This window comes from Megascapheus bottae, chromosome 5 (assembly GCF_031878675.1).
Source record: "Megascapheus bottae isolate mThoBot1 chromosome 5, mThoBot2.hap1, whole genome shotgun sequence".
In the NCBI taxonomy this organism is placed as follows: domain Eukaryota; kingdom Metazoa; phylum Chordata; class Mammalia; order Rodentia; family Geomyidae; genus Megascapheus; species Megascapheus bottae.
Window position 1 is genome coordinate 60850265 of NC_143513.1, and position 12363 is coordinate 60862627.

At 35.0% G+C, this 12363-nt stretch overlaps 2 pseudogenes; one reads left to right on the top strand and one right to left on the bottom strand.

Annotated features, from left to right (window-relative positions):
• The first annotated feature begins 1992 nt into the window (after window positions 1-1992).
• LOC150063484 (U2 spliceosomal RNA) lies at window positions 1993-2126 on the top strand (annotated as a pseudogene).
• A 5667-nt stretch (window positions 2127-7793) lies between these two features.
• LOC150063485 (polypeptide N-acetylgalactosaminyltransferase 1 pseudogene) lies at window positions 7794-10584 on the bottom strand (annotated as a pseudogene).
• Between the last annotated feature and the right edge of the window lie 1779 nt (window positions 10585-12363).

Here is a 12363-nt window from a genome sequence, read left to right on the forward strand (position 1 = left end):
GTAGAAAGGCATCTGACAAGTAAAGAAGAGTGTATCTCATGAACAGAACTGAAAGAAGAATGAAAGCATGAATGCAAAGCAAGTTTTATAGATGAAATTGCAGCTAGTTTTACATTAAAAGTATGAGCAAAGGCATCAGTGAAAAATGTAGTATAAAGGTTGACTCTGAAAGGAATCATTCAAGTGTGGGAAGTGATAAACGTTGATTTTAGTTTCACCTAAGCTTCTATGAGGCAATGATTTTAGGAATCATTAAACTGCAGAGACTCAGCTTTTGCTGAAGTATTATGGAACCAAATAGGTTATCAAAGATTAAAAAAATAATGTCTGAATACATATTATCTAGTTATTAGGTGGACTATTTCATGAAATTTTGTTCATTTATTTTTGCATGTTTACACTTGCATAATGTAAAGTATTTCACTGTAAGTTTTGTGAAGAAATGTTTGGAAAACACCTCCTTAGAATGTATAGCTCTTCAGAATCTTGGATTTGATTATATCAGCAAGTGAAAACCTCAGCCACAGTTTAGTTGAATGACTAACCTATGCTCCTTTTCAGACACTGGAACAATCTACTAAATCCCTTTCTACAATATTTCCCCTTGCTTTTATTGGTGGATATGTGAAACATTCTTGTTTGTTTTCAGTAAGGAACTTTCCAGTGTCCAATTATAACTAGTCTAAACTCATTTCATGAGGCAGAAGTATTAGGTTTGTACTGTCTAATCTCAAGCATTGTGAATATGGTGAGATTGATAAAAGGCTAATTGTAAATAATTTCATAATACATTGGCTATGATTCAGATTTCACTATCCACTCCCCAATAATTCATTAAATAGATGTATAAATAGCCATAAACCACCATCACCTCAGAGAATTAGGCTTTTTTATTGAAAGGGGATGCATGAACACATTTTTAGAATGTTATTAAGACAAATATGATAACATTCTGGCTGCATTTAGATCCTCTGGGTTGATTTGTTTGGAGTCAACTCTGCAGGCCCACAGTTCAGATTCTAGTCTAGTCAGTGTCTCTAAAAATGTTTTTCAAGAATTGTATTTCCAATTTATATTTTGTTAAGGAGCTCCTCTGATAAAAAGTAGCTAATAAGCCATAGATTTAAAACATAAAGGTCAACGTTATTTATGTCAAATAGTGAATGGCCTCTGTTGTTGCTATAGTCAAGGGCAAGTGGGGATTGAATTTTCAGATAAAAATGGACCTAGCTACTATTGACCTACATTTCAGAAGAGACTAATTCTTCTAACAGAAATTCAAATCACTCTATAGTATCACTTTATTAATAGCAGAGATAAATATATATTTTTTCCATTACAGTATTACCAATTTCACTATTGACTAGGACATTGTTCTTACTATAGATGAGTGGGAGCATTTTAAAACAACTATGAATGCTTATTACAAAAGTTCCCAACATCTTTCACATATTAGTATCATTTGGGGATTAAAATTTTCAGACTTCAGCTCTGACTCCTACTGTCCCAGACAAATGAAATCATAATACACACCATATTAATAAAATTTAATTTCTGGGAGATGAACAAAGATGTTCCTATGTTTCTCATTTATTTTTATTGAGGCTTTCAAGCTGATTGCAAGTAAACTTGGAAACTACCAATGGCGTGACATATGGTTCAAGTTTCTGGCACAAATTAGCATTAAGCACAGGCACTCTGAATTAATTTTAACACTCCACCAAGCATTGTTAAAACTTTATTTACATATTTACTAAATCTGCTGTGAAGGAAATTTTGTCATGGGAAATCCCAATGTACGTATTTATTATACTTTTACCATTGTTCTACCAAGTGGCAGGAGTGTATTTAGCTGTCATATAAATAACCACATCAAAAGGTACATTCAAATAGCACACTTATAACTATTTAGCCATATGTCATAATACTGTGTAAACAAACCCACGAACACAGTAAGCAACCTGGCATACAAAGTTTTAAAATAGGACTTCAATCGCTTCTCGGCCTTTTGGCTAAGATCAAGTGTAAAATAGAACTTCAGAATATTTCTTTAAACTTTTTACATTTTTTAAGATTTCAACTGATGTGTTAGTATAGAAGGCCCTAAACTCATTCTGTCATCATTCTTGGAATCACTCTCAATCTCTTGTAAACATTTCAATTTTCTTCAAATATGAAATTGAATAATACCCATTATCAAAACAAACAGTATCATAATATCTCACTTTAGAAATACATTTTTGTGCTAATTGACATCTCAAATGAACCTAAAAAATGGCACAGAAAATGATGCTTATTTATTTTTTCAGGAAGAGAGTCATCATCCATTATCATTCTGTGTAGGATCTGGATAGAGTCAAGAATAAGGTAAAAAGTGGGAACGTAATTTAATTTGGTGGGATTGTGGCTGTCTTGTTTCTAGGTGGCTCTAGATGATAGTTGAAATTAATAGCCTCCTTTTCAGGGCACAATCATTATTTCTTAAGTGATTCCCTGCTCAGACCCCCCTTCTTCAGTCTATGTCTCCCTTTACAACCCATCTCCCATCATTCCATTTATGGGCAATACCCCAATCAATTATGAGAGAGCCAAAAAGTTGTATGTGAATTCTGTTCTTTGTAGTTAGGTCTGGTCTTTCATTCTTAGCCTCTATGAGGCACTGTCTCATGCTCTCTACTCTGCCATCAAAATAGTTTATCAGCAAATGGATATGCTGTACATTTTTTCTTTCTTTTTTCTTCTTATTTTTGTCGCTTATAGGACTTGAACTCTGGGCCTGGGCACTGTCCCTGAGCTCTTTGGCTCAAGGCTACTACCCTACCCTTGAGTCATATTGCCACTTTCAGTTTTTTAGTGGTTAATTGGAGATAAGAGTCTCATGGTCTTTAGTGCCCTGGCTGGCTTTGAACTGTGATCCTCAGATCTCAGTCTCTTGAGAAGCCAAGATTACAGATGTGAGCCACCGGGCCTGGCCTGGAGAAATAGTTTTAATATACTCATTTAGACATATTTATATTTAATGGAGGCCCAACTCAGTATCCTGTTACTATATTTCTTTGTCTAAATGCTATTTTTCTAAATCTTTATGAAAAAGTTATTAAAAAATAAGAAAGATGGGAAGTGGAAGAAAATGAGGGAGAAGGTAACACTGAAAAGAAATCTACTCACTTCGTTATTTATATAACTGTAACCCCTCTGTAATTCCATTTACAATCAAATAAGGTTATTTTTTGCCAGTCCTGGGGCTTGAAATCGGGGCCTACAAATTATTCTTGAGATTTTTCAAGGTTAGTGCTCTACCATTTGAGACACAGCACCACTTCTGGCTCTTTCTGTATACTGTGTACCTTTTACAGAGGAATTGAACCCAAGGCTTCTTGCATGCTAGGCAAACATTCTACCACTAGGCCACACTCCTGGCCCCAAATAAAATAGATATAAATAACCACATGATTATATGATGAAGCATATTAAGGCTTGATGGAAGAATTTATGTAATAAAAAGATAATGTATAATATATTAAAATAGAGATAAAACTATTTAACCCATAAATTATATATATGAAAATGGAAAATTTTATTTACTAAAACCCACCATGTTTTGATTAAAAACACCTACACACATTATAATTATATGAAGTATGAATAAATGCCCTATGCTGTCCAAAGGTCATTTAACATAAGCAGTAAATGAATGTATGAGTCTGCATGTATTTTGAAATTTCAACAACTAAAAGTAATCTTCACCAGTAATAAGAATAAACAAATCACTAATGCCAGAAAGATATACATTTAAAGTCAAAAGAAATGAATTTGGGTAGAGTTTTATAATTCTTTTCTTCTATAAGTAGAGGACAGATTTTCTGCTCCCTATGTTAAAATTTAGATAGGACCATCCCTTAAAATAAAATAACCACAATGCATATTAAATATTAACATGAGTGGAATATTGAAACAAGCAAAACAAAAGACAGCTAAGTGGGCTTGAGAGATAAGAAATTTCACATGTAGGAATGCTTCTCTCCATAGTGTTTAATTTGTTGCTAGATCATCTGATTGATTCTCTTTTACTTGGAAGGATTTTACTATACCCAAAGGCAGAATGGCAAGATTACTATTCTTACTAAAATGAAAACATCAGGAATAAAAATCCTACCCACTGGCAAAATAAATATTTTAATCGCCTATACATCCACATAAGCAATGTTGCTATGTAAGTTGTCATTGATAACAGAACTATTTCAAACTCTAATTTTAACACTACTCCTGGCTTAGCATTTCAAATCAGACAACTAAGCATCTCTGATTCCTGGGTCATTAAACACATATTCAATTCCAGAAAATATATCCTTATTGTTTTGCTATTCTGAATATATTTTACCCAGGGTGTGACACTTTTATGCTTGGATTTTATGGGGTTTTAAATTTTTTTCCTTATGTGCTCCATAAGAATAGCATAGTATGGTGTTGACTACATTGAAGGTTTTGACTACACTGGAAAAAAAAATATGAGGTTGATGACATTGATTTGTTTTGAAAATCTCTGACCAAAATGATATTGCACTGACATGATACTTCTTACTAAGATTAAGATAGATTCATTTTAGTGGCCTCAATGTGAATAACTACAAAAATATGCATGAGAAATCTCTGAGACTGTTGCAAGTTACAGAAAGCTTTTAACAGGAGTATTCTTCCAAAATATTCACTGATTGTCCCTTGAAGGAAACACTGAACATTAGCAAAGAAATTCACCTTAGGAACGCTATGTAGAGAGGAAATGCCCTTTACATCATCACATGCATGAATTTAATTGTGCTCAGAAAAGCAGCTATCAAATGTTATGTTTCTCAAGCAAGTCAAAATCTATTAACATTTATGAAAGGATTATGAATCACTGAAACTCTTGCTTCTTTGTGTGAAAGAAGATTGAATGAGGTGAAGAGAAGGGTTTCTCACCAGCAAATGAGATGAGATTCACATAGACCAGCAGCTGATTACAGAATTTTACTTTATTGTTTTCTGAAGGTGTGAAAATGAGCCAGAGTGTGAAATGTGCAACCTTTATTCAGGACATTTTAATAGTGAAGATGTTGAACTACAAGAGCAGAAACTTGTATCTTTCTTATAACATTCATATATTTGCATATGTGCCTCACTGAATGATTCAGTAAAGAACTAGTTTCTTAAATATATTTGGACTTTTCTTTTCAATGTTTGTTTTTCCTCAAAAATTGAAATTTATTCGAACCTAGCCAAATTAGTCATTCCAAATTCAAATGTTCCTCTGTGCATTACAGAGGAACACAAAATGGAAGGGCAAGTAATGCTTGTTTCTAGAATACAACCAACTGAGTAAAGTTGATTCTGTTAGAAATCCTTTAAGAAAATAAAATGAACTGAAAATAAAGGGATAGGCAGGCAGGTTTTAATGGTTATTCTCCACAAATCGGTGTCTATAAGCAAACTTCTATGTGATTTGTCTTCATAACCGAGTCAGAACAGAGTTTTCATAATCTTATTCTGTTCACCTGTTTGTGAGAATCCTTATATCTGACATTTGCATACAATGAGTCATTTCAAACAGTAGTGGGGCCACCTCAAACAGTAGTGGGGCTAAGTAGAGGTGGCTGCTCATTCCAACTATTATTCATATTCAAAATTTTTCAAAATTTTGGCTTTCCCAGTGAAGCATGTGCCAGATATTTATATTCAGCCATTAATATCTACATATATCTCATTAATTGACATAACAGCTATTTTTCAATTTCAATTGCCAGACTAAAACTAGGTATCAAGGAAGAATCTCTATAACAACCACATATCTCTCCTAAGTTTGCTTCATGGACACCATTTAAACTCTTTCTTACCAAACCTGCATTTCCAAACAATGCTACTCTTAATGTTTCCTAATAATATAGTTTATTAATTATTTTAGCTTCTTTCTTAATAGCATACATTTGTAGTACAAGAAAGGGAGTGCTTCAGCAGGGCATTGTTGTTGGTTCAAGCCTGTATTCTAGCTACTCAGGAGGCTGAGATGTGAGGATTATGATTTGAAGCCAGCCTAGGCAGGAAATTCCATGGGACTCTCAGTAATCTACTTCGAAAACTTAAAAGTGACACTCTTGCTCAGGTAGAGCACTGGCCTTGAGTCTGGACAGTGCCCAAGCACATATCAAGCCCCACGACAGGTTGGGGGCAGTGAGAGAAGTAGAAGAAAGAAACGTAGTATTTTATTGTGACATGTACATACATGAATAACATTTGTCTTGATCAAATTTACCCCTTTATTTATTGTTCTTCCTTATATCTATCCCTATTGTGCAACAGCTTCAATAATTTTCTTGTTCTATTTGCAAATATGTGAATAACCTTTAGTCGCATTCATCCTTGTTCTACCCTATTCATTTTAATAGCATACTTTTACAAACAGGATAACTTACTCTCTGATAGTTAAGAACAAAGATTCAAAAACACCACACCAACATCTAAGTGAGTTACACACTTTGTCTTGTTAAAGATCTCACTAATCCTTTATAGTTTATGTATGTAGAGAGGAGTATGTTTTGGTGTTCCAAATAGAAATTTATTATTGGTATATCATACTTTTCACTACCCAGTAAAAGCAGGAAACAAACTTCTAAGTAGTTGTTTACAAAATAGACTCTCAGGAGAAATAGATAGCTGCTCCTCATTCATTCCAATGTAACTTCTCAGATTTTCTTTCTTTCTTGTATTTCCTAAATTTCTACTAATAATATTACCACCTGTGAACCACAAAGAGATTCCAAAGTACAGCTGTGGCACAAGTAGATACTAAAGAATTCCCCTGATACACACACACACACACACACACACACACACACACACACACACACACACACACATGCGCGCGTGCACGTACTTCATTCTTAATGTAATGAGATCATTTTGTTTTTTTTCTTTTAAACCCTGTTTAACATAACTTTTTATTGTTGTAAAAATGTTGTTTTCATGATTCTGAATCTGGTCCTTTCTCATTTGTTTTTATATCAATATTTAATATACTGGCTACCAGTCCTAATTAGGAAAAAATCTTGGAAATCTCTTCATGATAGCACACTCAGCAGAAATTAATGATGTGCAAGCAAACCATAGAAGGTGCAGCTTTCTAGAAAGTATATTTTGTCCATTGTTTGTCTGAATCTTCTTTCCCATGACTCTTGATGAAAGTCTCTTTCAACCTTGTAAACATCATTGTGCACAGACTCATTACTATGCATTTTCACATCCTTGGACAGGACATCTGATTCACCACTAGTCTGAGTTTAATGGCTGATAAACCTTACATCCTGCAGAAGAGGAAAGTATTTTTCCTTTTTTGCTACTTAAGAATGTGGCAGAAATGTATGCTGAGGTTGTCCGAGACATTCTCCCCTTCCCTGAATTCTTAGCATAAGAATGTGCCTGCATAGTTCCTTGCCCTAAGGTCACTAAGCAACTCTTGCCTGCTTGTATTGATATGTAAACATCCTACCACCTGACCTCCTACCCTGAGCAGTACCCCAACCCCCTCTTGCCTCTCCTGAAGAGGCATATAAGCCCTTGTGTGAAAAATAAAATTCGCAGCTTGATCAGAACGCTTGTCTTGCTGCCTTCTTCGTGTCTCCTGTCCCTTTCATTCCTCCCTGTAGGTTCTTGGCCCTAGTTGACGTCCCGCCGGACGGGACCTGAGGTAGCCCAGTCAATCCTTCTTTTCTTTTTCTTTTTTGTTTTTGTGAATTGGGTCACAGAATATTTCTGGAAGGGTTTCAAAGAAGCCACTGTTGGGACCGGCTTCCATTGCAGTCTCTCATGCTGGGCACCTTGCTGTCTTCTTTTGTGGCTTTATCCAAGCACTGATTGCTGTTCACATGCTGCAGGGTTAATTTCACTGGGTCATACTCCCAGAGTTGGTTGCCTTTTAGGTGGTGGCATTTAAGCATGGTAACTGGGCCATTAAGTTTGGAAACATCCAAATAAAGGTCATCTGTTCTAATTTCTTTATTGGCAGTATAAGAGAAAACCTGATTACCTCTCATACCATGACAATTTAAGATTCCAACTTTTTCATTCTGTTTTCTAGCCATGTTATCTAGATATTGATTGGTTTCCACATTTCGTATCTCTCCCAGTGAGAAATAATGATGTGGAATTTGAGAATCAGGGTAAATGTTTTCTAGATACCAAGAGAAAGGTTTGCACTGTAGTTTGTGTCTCAGACCAAGTCTTGATGATATATCGCCATAATCCAGGTAACACCTGAGAAATTATATAGAAGAAATTCTTGAATTCATCCATCCACATTTCTGCAAGTCATCTATTATTTTTATTGATAATCTGCCTAGTCCCACCTGGGAATGTGTAAGGTGTAGCTTTCCGAAACACATGCCCAACATGTGAGCACGAATCTATTTCCAAAGTTCCTCCACACTGACAAATCCTAAAGGAAATTTCTAGGTTTTCTCCACCCCAAATATCCATTCCAGCATCATATGTACCAGTTTCCTGAAAGTAATCTCTATCTATTGAAAAAAGGCCTCCTGACATTGCAGGTGTTCTGACCCGAAGAATCTGGTCACTTTTCCTTCTGTCCATTTTTCTTTGGAGAACAGGATACCAGTGAAAATTGATCTTCTAGTTGAATCCATCATAGGTCATATCAGAGCCTGCCATGCACTCAAAAGTAGCATCGCTGATATCATTTTGTTTTTGCTGATAGTTCCAGGGACAGGACTCAAGTTCTTCTCCTGATCTAAACTTCCAGCTTGAAGTTGGGGTTTTAAACATATATTTTTAGATATGAAGGTGTTTAAAGATTAAACATGTATTTTGAGTATGACTTATGTCTAAGAACAAAATTCTGGTGGGTTGAAAGGTACTATATCCTCTTCATTTCCTGAAAGGTGTGACTTATTCAAAATAGCTATAAAACACACTTGGCATTGATTGCAAGTATGCAAAATTTTTAAAAAGTGTTTGTTTTTCAAATGACACCATATCTCAGGATTTTTTTTTTTTGCAGGAGGACTGTTGCCAGTCTTTTATGACAGGGTCATGAAAATCGTCTGGGCATTTCCATGTGGTGATTGTGGAAAGTAAACAATCTATGCAAAGGAGAGAACAATTAATGGAATTACACATTATTTTTCTTAAGCTGTTCAATAGTTGTTATATTGAGATGCATTTCGTGAAGTGAGGCAATTACTATAGCTGGGATGAAGAAGATAGTGGAAAATAAAAATTGATGGGTAGAAGATAAGCTACTGTTGAGGGTATGGTAAGACTAATATGGCTCCTGTATATCTTATTTGAAAATGCAGAGTTTATTATTCAGTGGTCAAACACTGTATACAAACAATAACAAAATAGCATATAAATGCATTTTAAAAACAATTTGCTTTAAAAATAATCAGTTTTAAATAGTAAAAGGATTATTATGGTTTCTATGAAGAGAATTGACATAGAAGGAACTAAGGTATCAAAGGCTGTGTTATAAAGTGGTACTGATTTTTTTAAAGTGGTGCTGGGGATCAAACCCAGGACCTCAGCAATACTGGGCAAATCCTGTGTCCCTAAATTACATCTTTAGTCCAGACACTATTTTCTTGTTAAACAATAGCAGGGGAAGTACTGCTAAGATTTGGGCTACAGGTAAGCTAAATGTAGGCCTTCCTGAGATTGTTTCCTTCCTTCACTACAGTTGTGCCATGACTTGCTCACTCTCATTTAAGCTTTACTTTGAGTCCTTTCCTACTTTTTGCCTATTTAAATCTTGTTTATATAAAAATGCTTATATAAAATGCTTATATAAAATGTTATTATCTAATATGACATAAATCTTCATTTTGTTTTCCTGCCTGACTCCCTGCTTTCCTCCCTCTCTCTCTCCCTCCCTCCCTTCCTCTCTTCCTTCCTCCCTTCCTCTCTTCCTTCCTTCCTTCCTTCCTTCCTTCCTTCCTTCCTTCCTTCCTTCCTTCCTTCCTTCCTTCTTTCCTGAAGAAGGAAATTATGCTGAAGCATAATTTCTTATATTGGTTAGAAAGTATTTATCTTCTGTGGTCTCATTCCATTTTTTGACCAATGCCATAGCTTTGTGAGTAACCCTCTTACAAACCCACACAGCATTAGGTAAAATGCGATAAAATCAGAAAAGATGGATAATTCAATGCATCCATGTTATCGATGTGATTAGACAATGTTTTGATGTATCTTTTAACAGTGTTCCTTGAGGAAAGGTGCACTTAGGTGGGTCTCTCTCTCTCTCTCTCTCTCTCTCTCTCTCTCTCTCCTTCTTCTCTCTCTCCCTCAAGTCCCTTCCTTCTCTTTCTTTCCCTTACTTCTTCTTTATCTTCTCAATAGATCTAGTACTTAGCACATGTATGTCATACAGACAACTATGTTCTAAAGAATAACTAATAAACCATACTATTCTTCATACTTGAAATGATATGGTTTATTTTATACTGGCTAAGTTAGTTATCTTTCACCTTTTCTTTCTTTTAAAAGTGTTTTGTGTACATTAATAGGGCATAGTAAATTGTATCTGTGTGACAATTTCATGAACACAATCTAATTTTTTGGCTTTATGAGACAAGATCTTACTATGAAATTCAGGCTTGCGATAAACTCTTGATCAATTTTGCTTTAGTGTCCTCAGTGAAAGTTGAGATTTAGACATAGATAATTTATAATAGCTACATATATTACCCGTTTAGCATACTTATTTGTATTTAGTTTTTTAGAGTCTTAAAGTTCTTAAAATTTGGGCCTGGAGTTAGGCATAGTAGTAGAGTGCTTGCCTAGTATGCATGAAGACCCAGGTTCAATTCCTCAGTAACACATACATAGAAAAGGAAAAAAAAAGCTAGAAGTGGTGCTGTGGCTCAAGTGGTAGAGCTCTGGCTTTGAGAAAAGTCCGGCAGTGCTCAGACCCATGACTGGTAAAAAAAAAGTTTTTAAAATTTTAATGTCTGCAAGTAGTTGAGCAAAGGAGTTGCTACAACAAAGTTGTAACATCAGTCCTTTCAACATTATTACCCATCTCTTCCAGTACATTCTTCCTTTGCTCTCCTTAGTTTTGTAAGATCTATATAGAATTTTGGACTGCATTCTCTTCTGTTCTTCTCTTCATTACTATCCTTATGGTATTTAAATATAATTTTGTGGTGTATTATGTAGGTAGACAGTGGCACAAAAGGTCACTTTTTTGTTTTAATTATTAACCTATGTAGTTTGGTTATTTTCTTAAAACTATTAATTAAAGTTTTTTTTTCCCTTTCTTTCTTTTCTCCATGAATGTGAAGTAGTGAACTGCTCCAAACTGGAACATAATAGTTCTCTATGTGAGACTCCAGTTACTTCTTTCTGAGTTTATGTTGAAATGAGTCATTGTCAAGTTCTTTGACCCACTTAGATTGTGAACATAGTGTCATTCTAGTTATTTTACTTATTTTTAGAAGAGCCTAACCTCTAAGAATAATTTCTACAGTTCTCAACATCACACTATATTTGTATGATGAATTGTTCACTCTCTTTTCATCTTTCTTTCAGGTTCTTTTCTACTTCTTGCCTATTTAAATCCTGGTGATATAAAAGGTTTATAAAAACATGTTTTTGTCTAGTTTGACATACATCTTCATTTTGTTTAAAGTTCAAAACAATGCTGTTTTCTGGTTTAGCTCATGAGAAAATAAATTGTTCATAGCTTCCAGCAAAGCAATCTTGCAGCAGAGCAGCTCAGAACCTGAATGTGCTATCTGCTCTGTGCCTTTTATTTTCATTGACTGTTTCATTATGGATGAGGTCATGTTCCAGCTTTGTTAACCAGTGTGCTTACTTTTGCTAAATATCACATTCTTAAAAGGCTTTTGGAATTGAAAACAACACAGCCCTGTTGAGGTTTGTGACTATCCTCCTTCTAGTTAGAACTGCTCATGGGTTGTGCGACAGTAACGACACATCTGTAATAGCTGTCAGCTAGGGTGGTCATTAAATGCTGTCTGCAGTTGAGATTCCTGTGCCAGATGGCACCTCAGGAACACTAGACAGAACATTTGAAGCTGCCAAGATTTGTGCTGCGCCCTTTTAACTTAGGTCTGGTGGAAGAGTAAAATAGAACAAAATGCCTCTGAGACTTAAAAGCCTAGCAGTAGCTTTATAGCTCCAGGCTTTTTTTGTTTTTTAGTTTTTGTACAAAGACAAATAAGCCCTTATATTTAGAAATACCTATCTCAAACTAAATATCGTATCATATATACCACGTAGAAAACTTAGTTTTCTGAAATGTATTTTGTATTGCATTGTACTACATTTTGTTAGTTTTCCTGTCTCCAGTGCCAT